Consider the following 13,220-nt stretch of genomic DNA (forward strand, 5'->3'; position numbering starts at 1 on the left):
GCGGGCGGAGGGCTCGGCCCGAGAGGCGGAGCCCGGGCGGCTTGTCACACCGTTCCCGCGCTGGGCGACCGCCGTCACTTCGGACCGCGGCGAAGAGCCGCGCTAGAACGCTGTGCTGTTCCCCGACGCCAGCCCGCTTGCCTGAGTAAGCGTCCGTCGGCCGCTGTGGGGAGCGGGCCTGTCGGGGTGTGGCCGGGCTTGGAGGGCGTCCCGGGGCTGGGTTCGCGGCTGAGGGCCTCGCTGGGGGCGGAGGTCTGGCAGCGGCCAGGCTGGCCAAGGTCCTGGGGTTACCTGGGTTGGGGTGGGGTTCCCTGCGTACTGGGGTCTCGTGGCCGCCGGCCTGGGGTTGGAGTCTAGCAGCTGCGGGCCCGGGGATCCCGGACCACTCTGGGGTCTCGCTGCAGTGTGGCTGGGGGCGGTGCTCTGTTCCCGGGTTGCCCTGTGAGTGAGGGTCTCGCCGTCGCCAGACCTGCCCAGGGCGGTGCCTTGGTTACGCGGTCTGGACTCCGGGCCGCAGCTACCACCGCCGCCGCCCCGGGTGCTGTTGAGATCCGGTTGCCTGACAACGCGTTGACGCTTCCCGAGGAGACTGCCACCCACGGCGCCGGCACCCGGAGACCAGCTGCGCCTCGGTTCTCGTGCCTGTCCTCCCCATCAGCCGCTCTCCGCTGCTTGCCTGTGCCTGCCGAAGCACCTTTCCTTTAATTGGGGTTAATGGTTAACGTTTATTGAGTGTTGTGTCCCAGCGCTGTTTCTCAGTGCTTTGCTTTGCAAGTAAAATTGGTTTCCCACAGCCCTGTGAGGTCGGCGCTATTATTATCCAGTTTTCCTTGAGCTTGAACCTGTTGTTTCTAATTGCCTTAATTCCTGCGATTGGAATCACGTTTGCAATAACTTAGCACTGGGATTCATTCTTTGAGAGAGGCTGGGTTTCAAGATTATAGGATGAAGTTTAGCTTGGGTTTCTGGGAAGACTAATTTCTATAGTAAGCCACTACCTCGATTCCAAACACCTCTGGAAATGAAGGAGTCTAATAGTAACCTATGGTTTTTCCAGTGGTCATGTATGGATGTGAGAGTTGGACTATAAAGAAAGCTGAGCGCCGAAAAATTGATGCTTTTGAACTATGGTGTTGGAGAAGACTCTTGAGAGTCCCTTGGACTGCAAGGAGATCAGTCCTGGGTGTTCACTGGAAGGACTGATGCTGAAGCTGAAACTCGAGTACTTTGGCCACCTCATGCGAAAAGTTGACTCATTGGAAAAAGCCCTGATGCTGGGAGGGATTGAGGGCAGGAGGAGAAGGGGACGACAGAGGATGAGATGGTTGGATGGCATCACCGACTCGATGGACATGGATTTGAGTAAACTCCGGGAGTTGGTGATAGACAGGGAGGCCTGGCGTGCTGCGATTCATGGGGTCGCAAAGAGTCGGACACGATTGAGCGACTGAACTGAACTGAATAGTAACCAATATGAGTTTGTAAAAAGCCAATTATCCTCAGACAGGGTTCAACTTTATATGAATGAATGGCTTTTCATGTTCATAAGCAAAAAGGAATCCTATGGTAACCCGTAAAATATTGCTTTCTTTTCTGCATATTTCTTCTTGCTAGGAGTGCACTGACTTTCTGATGGTTAAGTGTATGCTGAAGTGCTCCCCAGGGAGGAAATTTTGAGTCTCCTTCACACGTGGCGCTAGTGGTAAAGAACACCTCCTGCCAGTGCAGGAGACCTAAGAGAGAGGGTTTGATCCCTGTGTTGAGAAGATCCCCTGGAGGAGGGCTTGGCAACCCACTCCAGTATTCTTGCCTGGAGAGCCCCATGGACAGAGGATCCTGGAGGTCTACAGTCCATGGGGTTGCACAGAGTCGGACATGGCTGAAGTGACTTAGCACCCAGGCACGCAGTACAGATAACCCAGTGGAAGGGAGCAGGTGGTTTTAGAAAGGATAAATTGAAAAAAGGTGCTTTCACTGAATGGATCTGGTTGTGCCTTCCACACACACAGACACACACACAGGCATAATGATGGATTGCTTAGAATGAGTTCCTCTGGGATTGCTTTTTCCCTCTAGGTTTTTCTTTAAATTAAAACTTCAGTTTTGAGTCACTTAGTTGGCTGTTGCATCAAATGATTGGTTTTACAGGTTGTCTTCTAGTGATGGCAGATGGGATCAGCATAGCCACAGGTGCTCCGTTGCTAATACCTATCCTATGAAATAACATCTCCCCCCACCCCCCACTGGAGAATCATTTAAGAGTTCTTTGGACTTCATCTTCAAAAGTAGCCAGAAAATTCAAGTGACAGGTTAACCCAGAAAATCTTTTGCAGTTAGTGAAATAACTAAAAACATCCAGAATACCACACACACAGTTCAGGTGATGCTGGTATAGTGATGGGACAGCGGTGATTGTAGAATGAAAGTAGTTAGCATGCATATTCTCTGTTGGGGAAGACTAAGGGGAAGCAGGGGGTCAGCCTAGACGAGAAATAAGTGTCTTGGGTTTAACTTTGAAATAAATTTAAAAATTGGGGGGGGGGGAGGTGCTTTGAGTACAGCATTTCTCAAATGAAGTTTTTAGACTTAACCTGATTAACTATTACAGACTTTGAGTGGATTGCAGATTATCCTTTAACGTCTTTCTGACTTAAGTTCTGATTGCTTTCCTGAGTGGGAGACAAAAGTGTTTGAATAAATGTTTTGGCAATTTTGCATAACCAAAAGTTTATCTAATTTATGCTACTGTTCTTAGCACTAATGATGTATTATTAACAGTTACTAACAGACTTAGTCATGCCTTTATAAATTTATGTGCTCCCTCTGTCCTAACCCTGTTGCCTTTCTCCTCCCAGTAACGTGGTATTTACTTCTTAGCAATATTTAGAGAGATTTGTCAAAGTTTAGATACAGCCTTGGAAGTTATTCATGTGGATGTCATCTGCCAGGAGAAAAAGATTTAGCACCTTTCATTAGGTGGAAAGATCTTCACGTGGATGGGAAATGAAAAACGTTGTCTTGGTTCAGCTCAGAACTCCCTTTTTTTATTTTATTTTATTTTTTTTCAGAACTCCCTTTTATCTTCTAAGGCTTTTTCACAGGTTCCCCCCTGCATATATAATCACTCCCTGCTATTCTGTTCTCTTGCACTAGGGTCTCTTTTTCCTGACAACCTCTTTTTTTTTTTTATAGCTTTAAAAAGCATTTTAAAAACTACTAACCCTTTTTTACCAACATGGACTCTACTCTGAATTCCAGATGTATTCAGATTGTTTTCTTGATACCACTATTGGATCCTTTATGGGTGGGTACCTCACATCAACCCCAGTCTGGCTAGACTGTGAGCCAGTGTGGCAGGGGACATAATGTCCCCAAATTTGAGGGCAAGGATCATATATCACACTTTTCATTCCCCTAGCATCTAGAACAATGTCCTTCTTTGGGATGGGAGTTACTTTCCCTTCCTAATACTTCCATAAAGTGAAAAAGTGAAAGTGAAGTCGCTCAGTCGTGTCCGACTCTTTGCGACCCCATGGACTATAGCCCACCAGGCTCTACGGTCCATGGGATTCTCCAGGCAAGAATACTGGAGTGGGTTGCCATTTCCTTCTCCAGGGGATCTTCCCGACCCAGGGATCAAACTCAGGTCTCCCGCATTGCAAGCAGACCCTTTAACCTCTGAGCCACCAGGGAAGCCCTAGGGTGGAAATTTGCGCTTCACCAGAGAGAGAAAGAATGGGAACAATATTTTCCCTTCCCTTTGTGGTTATGAGATTGGGAGAAGGCAGCAGGCATACTCAGTTCTTTCTGGTTTCTCTGTTTTTTGGATTGACTCAGGTTTTTCAGAATGAATATGTTTCTGGTCAGCTTATATTACTATCTATATAATAAGCATGAAGGGCGTATGTTTAAAATTTAAAGATATTGATTTGGATTATGATAAATAAGTATTATTTGTTGGTGACATGAATCCCAGTATACTTTGGATGATACATGTATACAAAGACTATGAAGATATAATGAGAATTAATATTAGTAAAACAGTTGTGATTTATTGATTTATTTTAATTAATTAGGCTTTGTCGGGTCTTGATTGTGGCATGCAGAATCTTTTTAGAGTCATGTGAAATCTCTTCTTGGGGTGCCGGGACACTGTCTAGTTGTGGCATGCAGGCTCTGGAGCACATGGTTTCGGTAGTTGCAGTACGCAGACTTAGTTGCTTCACAGCCTGTAGGATCTTAGTTTCCCAACCAGGGGTGAAACCCACGTCCCCCTGCATTTCAGGGCAGATTCTCAGTCACTGGACCACGAGGAAAGTCCCTGGCTATTGATTTCTGTGTGTCAAAGGTACCGTACACTTTGTATGTACTGAATCATTTCATTTTTTCTTCATAGCAACCCTGGACTAGATAGTTCTACTTTACAGGTGAGGAAGCAGAGGGACAGAGAAGTTAAGGAACACACTGAGGTCAATCACATAGAGTCAATCAGTGATAGAATTGGTTTCAAATCCATGTCTTTCACTTAAACTGATTTTCTGAAAACTGTTTATCATCTACATACTACATTTACAGCTACTGGGGAGAAAAACTGGTAATATCTTGGGAAAAATGTGAGTGGTGTTATATTGTAGAGTGAAGGAAGAAGGAAGAATCCCATTTAGATTTCTCAGGTTGATCTTCCTTGTAACTTAATCTCAAAATTGTAAACCTTTTTTACTCTATTTTGTACTTAGACTGTATCCATTAATTCAGTCTCTATGATTCATTAATTCTTGAATAAATTTTTAATTGAAATATGTTTTATGTAACTTGTCACATGATTTTAGGAGTGAGAAGCAGAAAAATGGCCATGACAGCTAGAGGCCAGCATGTAACCAAGGGCTTGGTGTTGCTAGAAATTGGCCTGACAATACTGCTTAGACTTGGTGTTCTTCTGTTGAAGACACGCAGTTGCACAGAACATCAATATTAGACAGAGCTGCTCTGTGTCTATGGGAGAGCAAGTGAAAAACAGTGCTACTCCACAGTCATGTCCAAACACAGGTGAAACAAGAGTGTTGTCCCAGCCACAAAGTAACTAACTCCCAGTTGGTTATGATTGCTGCTGCTCTACTAGTTACATCTTTAGCCTCCCTGTGGTTAGATTTACTAAGATGTCCAATCATAGAATTATACTTATTTCCTGACAGCATGACGGAGGAGCCTGGTAGGCTGCAGTCCATGGGGTTGCTAGGAGTCGGACTCGACTGAGCGACTTCACTTTCACTTTTCACTTTCATGCATTGGAGAAGGAAATGGCAACCCACTCCAGTGTTCTTGCCTGGAGAATCCCAGGGGCAGTGGAGCCTGGTGGGCTGCCGTCTATGCGGTCGCTCAGAGTTGGACACGACTGAAGCAACTTAGCAGCAGCGGCAGCCTGACAGCATTTAGTCCTGAGCAAACATCTGCTTCCTTAAGCTAGCTAGCTAGTGTGTGCTCAGTCATGTCTGACTCTCTGCGACTCCATGGACTGTAACCTGCCAGGCTTTTCTGCCCATGGGATTTCCCAGGCAAGAGTACTGGAGTGGGTTGCCATTTCCTCCTCCAGGGGATCTTCCCGACTCAGGGATCGAACCTGTATCTCTTGCGTCACCTACAAGAAAGAGGTGGGTGGATTCTTTACCACTAGCACCTTCCTTAAGCCCTCCCCCAAATCACCTAATACAAGCCCAACCTGTGAGTCTTTCTTCAGTTCAGGTCAGTCGCTCAGTCGTGTCTGACTCTCTGTGACTCCGTGGACTGCAGCACGCCAGGCTTCCCTGTCCATCACCAACTTCTGGAGTTTACTCGAACTCATGTCTGTTAAGTCAATGATACCATCCAACCATTTTATCCTCTGTCATCCCCTTCACCTTCTGCCTTCAATCTTTCCCAGCATCAGGGTCTTTTCAGATGTGTCAGTTCTTCATGTCAGGTAGCCAAAGTATTGGAATTTCAGCTTCAGCATCAGTCTTTCCAATGAATATTCAGGACTGATCTCCTTTAGGATGGACTGGTTGAATCTCCTTGCAGTCCAAGGGACTCTCAAGAGTCTTCTCCAAACACCACGGTTCAAAAGCATCAATTCTTCAGCTCTCAGCTTTCTTTATAGTCCAACTCTCACATCCATACATGACTACTGGAAAAACCATAGCTTTGACTAGACCGACCTTTCTTGGCAAAGTAATGTCTCTGCTTTTTAATATGCTGTCTAGGTTGGTCATAACTTTTCTTCCAAGGAGTAAATGTCTTTTAATTTCAGGGCTGCAGTCACCATCTGCAGGGATTTTGGAGCCCAAAAAGATAAGTCTGGCACTGTTTCCCCATCTATTTACCTTGAAGTGATGGGATCAGATGCCATGATCTTCGTTTTCTGAATGTTGAGCTTTTAGCCAACTTTGTCACTCTCTTTCAGTTTCATCAAGAGCCTCTTTAGTTCTTCTTCGCTTTCTGCCATAAGGGTGGTGTCATCTGCATATCTGAGGTTATTGATATTTCTCCCAGCAATCCTGATTCCAGCTTGTGCTTCATCCAGCCCCGCGTTTCTCATGATGTACTCTGTATATAAGTTTAATAAGCAGGGTGACAATATACAGTCTTGACGTACTCCTTTTCCTATTTGGAACCAGTCTGTTGTTGCATGTCCAGTTCTAACTGTTGCTTCCTGACCTGCATACACATTTCTCAAGAGACAGGTCAGGTGGTCTGGTATTCCCATCTCTTTCAGAATTTTCCACAATTTGTGGTGATCCACATAGTCCAAGGCTTTGGCTTAGTCAGTAAAGCAGAAATAGATGTTTTTCTGGAACTCTCTTGCTTTTTTAGTGATCCAGCGGATGTTGGCAATTTAATCTCTGGTTCCTCTGCCTTTCCTAAATCCAGCTTGAACATCTGGAAGTTCACGGTTCACGTACTGTTGAACCCTGGCTTGGAGAATTTTGAGCATTACTTTACTAGCGTGTGAGATGAGTGCAATTGTGCGGTAGTTTGAGCATTCTTTGGCATTGCCTTTCTTTCGAATTGGAATGAAAACTGACCTTTTCCAGTCCTGTGGCCACTGCTGAGTTTTCCAAACTTGCTGGCATATTGAGTGTAGCACTTTCACGTCATCATCTTTTAGGATTTGAAATAGCTCAACTGGAATTCCATCACCTCCACTAGCTTTGTTTGTAGTGATACTTCCTAAGGCCCACTTGACTTCACATTCCAGGATGTCTGGCTCTAGGTTGGTGATCACACCATCGTGATTATCTGGGTCATGAAGATCTTTGTTGTATAGTTCTCCTGTGTATTCTTGCCACCTCTCCTTAATATCTTCTGCTTCTGTTAGGTCCATACCATTTCTGTCCTTTATTGAGCCCATCTTTGCATGAAATGGTATCTCTAATTTTCTTGAAGAGATCTCTAGTCTTTCCCATTCTATTGTTTTCCTCTATTTCTTTGCATTGATTGCTGAGGAAGGCTTTCTTACCTCTCCTTGCTATTCTTTGGAACTCTGCATTCAAATGGGTATATCTTTCCTTTTCTCCTTTGCTTTTCGCTTCTCTTCTTTTTTTTTTTTTTTTTTGCTTCTCTTCTTTTCATAGCTATTTGTAAGGCCTCCGCTGACAGCCATTTTGCTGTTTTGCATTTCTTTTTCTTGGGGATGGTCTTGCTCCCTGTCTCCTATACAATGTCTATAGTTCATCAGGCACTCTGTCTATCAGATCTAGTCCCTTAAATCTATTTCTCACTTCCACTGTATAATTGTTAACACCTTCTTAATAAGATACTCCAGAGTTCCCCATGGTGGCATTGACATCCCTCAATTTAATGAGTAATAACCCAGCTAGTTTAACTATAGTAATGTTCCTGGTGTTCTCTGGAGGGTATTACCAGAAGGTGGCTTATTAGTATTTTTGACTCTTCAATTTTGAGATGTTATACTCTGATCAGGTTAGACAGCAGGGCAAAATTAGAGATAATTAAACGTACTTATATGTACTAAATTTTATATTTTAACTATGGCATCTTGTAAAAATATTTACTTATTTATTTATTTTGGGTGTGCCTTGTCTTAGTTGGGGCCTGTGAACTTAGTTGCACCATGTGGGATCTAATTTCCTGACGAGAGACTGAACCTGAGCCTCCTGAATTGGGAGGGCTGAGTCTTAGCCACTGGACCACCATAAAGTCCCAGCTAAGGTATTGATGTATTTTATGCTCACTACCACTGCTTAAAAATGTTTTATTGCTATGATAACTGTTCAGTGAAATCAGTTCTAGAATTTATAATTGATGTTAAGTTATTGTAATAAAGAGAAATCTACTTATTTATAAATTCAAAGTCTGGTTAGAATTAAGAAATGAACATGTTAAACTGATAATTATTAACAGACCTTAATTAACTGATTAACAGAGTGAAAGAGGCCTGTTAAACAGTTTTTCTTTTTAGATTTAAAGACATTTCTGCTTAAATTCTTTATAAAATTGTATAGCAAATTATATTATTATATATGTATCATCCCATCATTATCTTTTATTTTTTTCAGACATAAAATACTTAGGAAATTAGGTTTTAAAACATGACTTTCACTTGAAACTACTGTTTGCTGTTGAACTGTTTTGAATTTTTATTAGGAAAAGCTCTTTTGTGAAAAACTGCACTTAACTATTCTTGGTTTGCAATATATTTTGCTAAGGCCACATTTTCAAATCAGTGTTATTTTTGGAAGTAAATAATAAAATGAAGTTCACATTATGTACTACTTAGCTATAATAATATAAGTTTCAACATACTTCTTTTAGGTAAAACTTGCTTTTCTACATTTCTCCAAATTATTATTGTCCTCCTCCAGACATTAAGGGCTTCCCTGGTGGCTCAGCTGGTAAAGAATCCACCTGCAATGTGGGAGACCTGGGTTCAATCCTTGGGTTGGGAAGATCCCCTGGAGAAGGGAAAAGCTACCCACTCAGAATTCCATGGACTGGAGAATTCCATGGACTGTACAGTGCATGGGGTTGCAAAGAGTTGGACATGATTGAGTGACTTTCACTTTCCAAATATTAAATTTTGTGCATGCCTTTTTGTTTAGCTCTCTTGCATTTAATATTGTTTACTACTTTTTTTCTCATTTTGTTTTTCTTCTGTAAGTTACATTGACTGGGTTTTGCTTTGTATCCTCTTCTAATTATTCCTTCTTTGTACTTCCCCCCCACCCCCACACTCCAGCTTCAATTCTTCTGTTACCACCTCAAATGAACATTGCTATCATTTAGTTCTGGATCATCTTTTTTCCCTGTCTGCCTTAATTTTCCAGATCTTCAGCTATTATCTTTAAAATTATTAACTTTTAAACAAAGATTTCTAATATGGTCCTCTTGAATCTGTTGGAAATTTCCATCAGTTAGTTGGTCATCATCGGTGACTAACTGTAACTTAACACAGAGAAACCAAACCTTGCCAAACTACCCAGCTTCTTCTGACTTATTTCTGTCCAGGAGTCTATTAATGTTTAGTTTCCAGGACTTAAAACTTCAGTTATCACTGGCTCCTTTCTTGCCACACATTGAATTAGTCATTAATTTTTGTGGATTTTTCAAGGATTTATTTAAAAATAAATTAGTTTCAGTGAGAAAAAGATAGTTTTTTCAAAAACTGGTGCTGGAGTTTATATTCAGATGCATATAATTGAACATTGATGACTCTTAACCTTAAACATTTGAAATGGATTGCGGTATAAGATATAAGAAATAATACACGTAAGAGAGGTGGTTATAAAACTTCTAAAAGAAAACATCGTTGTTCAGTCGCTAAGTCGTGTCCGACTCTTTGTAACCCCATGAACTGCCGCATGCCAGGCTTCGCTGTTGCTTCTTGACCTGCATGCAGATTTCTCAGGTGGCAGGTAAGGTGGTCTGGTATTCCTATCTGTTTAAGAATATTCCATACTTTGTTGTGATGCACACAGTCAAAGGCTTTAGTATAGTCAATGAAGCAGAGTAGATGTTTTTTGGAATTCCTTTGGTTTTTCTATGATTCAGCCTATATTGACAATTTGGTTTCTCGTTTCCCTGCCTTTCCTAAATCCGGCTTGTATATCTGTAAGTTCTCTATTCACGTACTGTTGAAACCTAGCTTGAAGGATTTTGAACATAGTCTTTCTAACATGAAATGAGTGCAGTTGTAAAGTAATTTGAACATTCTTTGGTGTTGCCTTTCTTTGGGGTTGGAGTGAAGACTCACCTTTCCAGTCCTGTGGCCATTCTGATTTTTCCAAATTTGCTGGCATTATGAGTGCTGGCATACTGACTGCAGCACTTTAGCAGCATCATCTTTTAGGATTTGGAAACATAGAAGAAAATATTTGTGAACTCAGGTTAGGCAAAAGTTTCTTACATATGATTCAAAAGACACAAAAAGTTGATTAAAAATTGATGATAAATAGATAAATTAGACTTCATAAAATTTAAAAACGTTTGCTGGTTGGAAGACATCACTGCATGTGTTGATAGCTGCTTTATTTATAATTGTCAAAATCTGAAAGCAGCCATGCTAGCCTTGAGTGTGGGGTGAAGGAATGGATAAGCTGTGGTATATCCAGACACTGTAATACTTTTCAGTGCTATAAAGAAATGAGCTGAAAAGCCGTGAAAAGACAATGAGAAACCTTAGTAGTATGTAATAGTAAGTGAAGGAAGCCAGTCTGAATAGGCTACATACTGTGTGTTTACAACCATATGACATTCTGGAAAAGGCAGAACTATGGAGACAGTAAAAATATCAGCAGTTGACAGTGGCTGGAGGGGAGGGAGAAATGAAAAGGTGGAATACAGACTACTTTTAGGGCAGTGAAACTACTCTATATGATCCAGTAAAGGTAGATCCATGTCATTATACATATGTCCAGACCCATAGAAAGCACAGCACCAAGAATGAACCCTGATGTAAACTATGGACTGAAGGTGGTAAGATGTGTCAGTATAGATTCATCAGTTGTAACATGTGCCATTCTGGTAGAAGATATTGATAGTGGATGAGAGATTACATGAGTCAGGGCAGAGGATATAAGGGAAACCTGTACCTTATGCTCCATTTTGCTGTGAACCTAAAACTGCTGTAAAAGATAAAGTATTAAGAAAAGAAGACATTAAAAAATTTGAAAACAGACTGCGGACTGGGAAAATATTTACAAAACGTGTTTGATGAAGGACTTGTATCTAGCTTATATAAAAGTTTTTTTTGTTTGTTTCTTGCATTTCAATAAGAAAACAATTTCATTTTAAAAATGGGCCTGAAGATTTGAAGGCTTTGGGCCAATGATTATATATATGGATATACGAATAAGGACGTGAAAAGATGTTCAACATCATAGTCATTAGAGAAATGCAAATTAAAGCCACAGTGAGAAACTTTAACATACCCACTAGTGAAGTGAAAGTTGCTCAGTTGTGTGCGACTCCTTGTGATCCCATGGACTATATAGCCCATGGAATTATCCAGGCCAGAATACTGGAATGGGTAGCTGTTCTGTTCTCTAGGGGATCTTCCCAACCCAGGGATTGAACCTGGGTCTCCTGCATTTCAGGTGGATTCTTTACCTGCTGAGCCACCAGGGAAGCCCAACATACCCACTAGAACGACTGTCGAAAAGACTGAACGTACCAAGCGTTAGCGAGGATATATAGCAACTGCACCTCTCATACACTGCTGGTTGGAATGAGTAAGTTGTGTGGCATGTAAATTATTCCTCAAGAAAACCAACAGCTTTGGATTTTAAAAATCCAGGGCTTACAGAAAAAAAACCTTTTATGAAGTCTTACAATAAACTGAAAAATAAATCAGTGGCAACTGATAAATATATATGCAGGGAGTGAAGAAATTGGAAAATTAGCATTTTGCAGGCATCAGGAATCAAAGATTAAATCAATTAAGAATCACCAGTCGATGCTAAATCTTGGAAATTTTGTTCAGGAGCAGAATATTTGCATGGTGTAAAAGTACCATTTTATAGACTGCTTATTACTTACAAGGAAACAGTAGTGCAGAGATCAGTCTTGACCACCATGTGATAAAAAGTAACATCACTAGTAAAGAGCAGGTGAATGTGTGTCTGTCATTGTTGACACCTTTAGGACACATCACCTACGTAATATTCTTTCTGATGATGTATAACCTGAATTTAGTCATGAAGAAACATGAGGCAAACTCCAAATAAGGACTGTTCTGTTAAAAGAGTAGGTGGTGGGTGAGCTGCATTACAAAATATTAGTGTCATAAACGACAGTAAGGTTGTAGAAATGTTGCAAAGTGGAGACATAACAGTGAAATGCTAGACCTAACCTAGACTGGATCCTAATGGAAGAGAGAGAAAAATATGGTGTACAGGATAGTATTAGGTCAGGTGTCAATGTTGGAACATGGACAGTAGATTAAAAAGATGTTGCTGAAGTTGACAAGTATGGTGAGGTTATGTAAGAAAATAATTCTTAATACACAATGAAACATTTAGGGGTAAAGAGCGCTGATATGTGTAATTCATGCTGTGAATAACTTTAGAAAAATTGTGTAAAAAGGACAAACTTGTGTGCACAAAGGTAAAGCAAGTGGTGCAAAATCTTAAGCAACAGAGAATGGATAAATGATATACAGGTGTTCTCTGTACAATTCCTACTGTAACTTTTTTGTAAGTTCAGAATTATCTCCAGATGGTTAAAATAAATTTTAATAAAAGTGTTTTGTTTGTAGGTTCAAAAGTTTTTTCTTTTTTTTTCTGATGTGGTGGTGGTTGTTCATTTTCCTTTTTATTTCTTTTCTGATATTTTAAAGTATGTTGGCGGTTTTGGGGGGAGTTGAGATTGAAAGCTGGTAGGCAAATTTCATTCAAGCTTGTTTGATGTCCTCAATTTGATAACTGACACTGAGTACTAAATGTAGACTAAACCTGCGTGTTAATAATTAGCCTAAAGATATTCTGATACAGCTATGCTCACTGAAGGGTTTTTAAATATTTAGACTGTGATCTTTTTTAAAAGACAGTTTTATTTATTTTTGGCTGTGCTGGGTCTTCATTGCTGTGCAGGCTTTCCTCTAGTTGCAGAGAGTGGGGCTGCGCTTGGGTTTCTCGTTGTGGCGGCTTCTCTGGTGGTGGAGCGTGGGCTCGAGGGTGCGCGGCCTTGTGAGCTGTGGCTCCCAGGCTCCAGAGCACAGGCTCAGGAGT

At 41.5% G+C, this 13,220-nt stretch overlaps 1 protein-coding gene across 9 annotated transcripts in view; it reads left to right on the forward strand.

Annotated features, from left to right (window-relative positions):
- Positions 1-13,220, forward strand: part of CSPP1 (centrosome and spindle pole associated protein 1) — a 109,445-nt gene continuing 96,225 nt past the window's right edge. For 7 of the 9 annotated variants that reach the window (XM_043483470.1, XM_043483471.1, XM_043483473.1 and 4 more), the window contains exon 1: positions 13-145. The gene's annotated coding sequence lies outside the window, so the exon portion shown is untranslated. Of the gene's footprint in view, positions 146-13,220 lie in introns of all 9 variants that reach the window. The other 2 variants (XM_043483475.1, XM_043483478.1) reach the window with 1 other exon arrangement.

This window comes from Cervus canadensis, chromosome 12, assembly GCF_019320065.1.
Source record: "Cervus canadensis isolate Bull #8, Minnesota chromosome 12, ASM1932006v1, whole genome shotgun sequence".
NCBI lineage: Eukaryota > Metazoa > Chordata > Mammalia > Artiodactyla > Cervidae > Cervus > Cervus canadensis.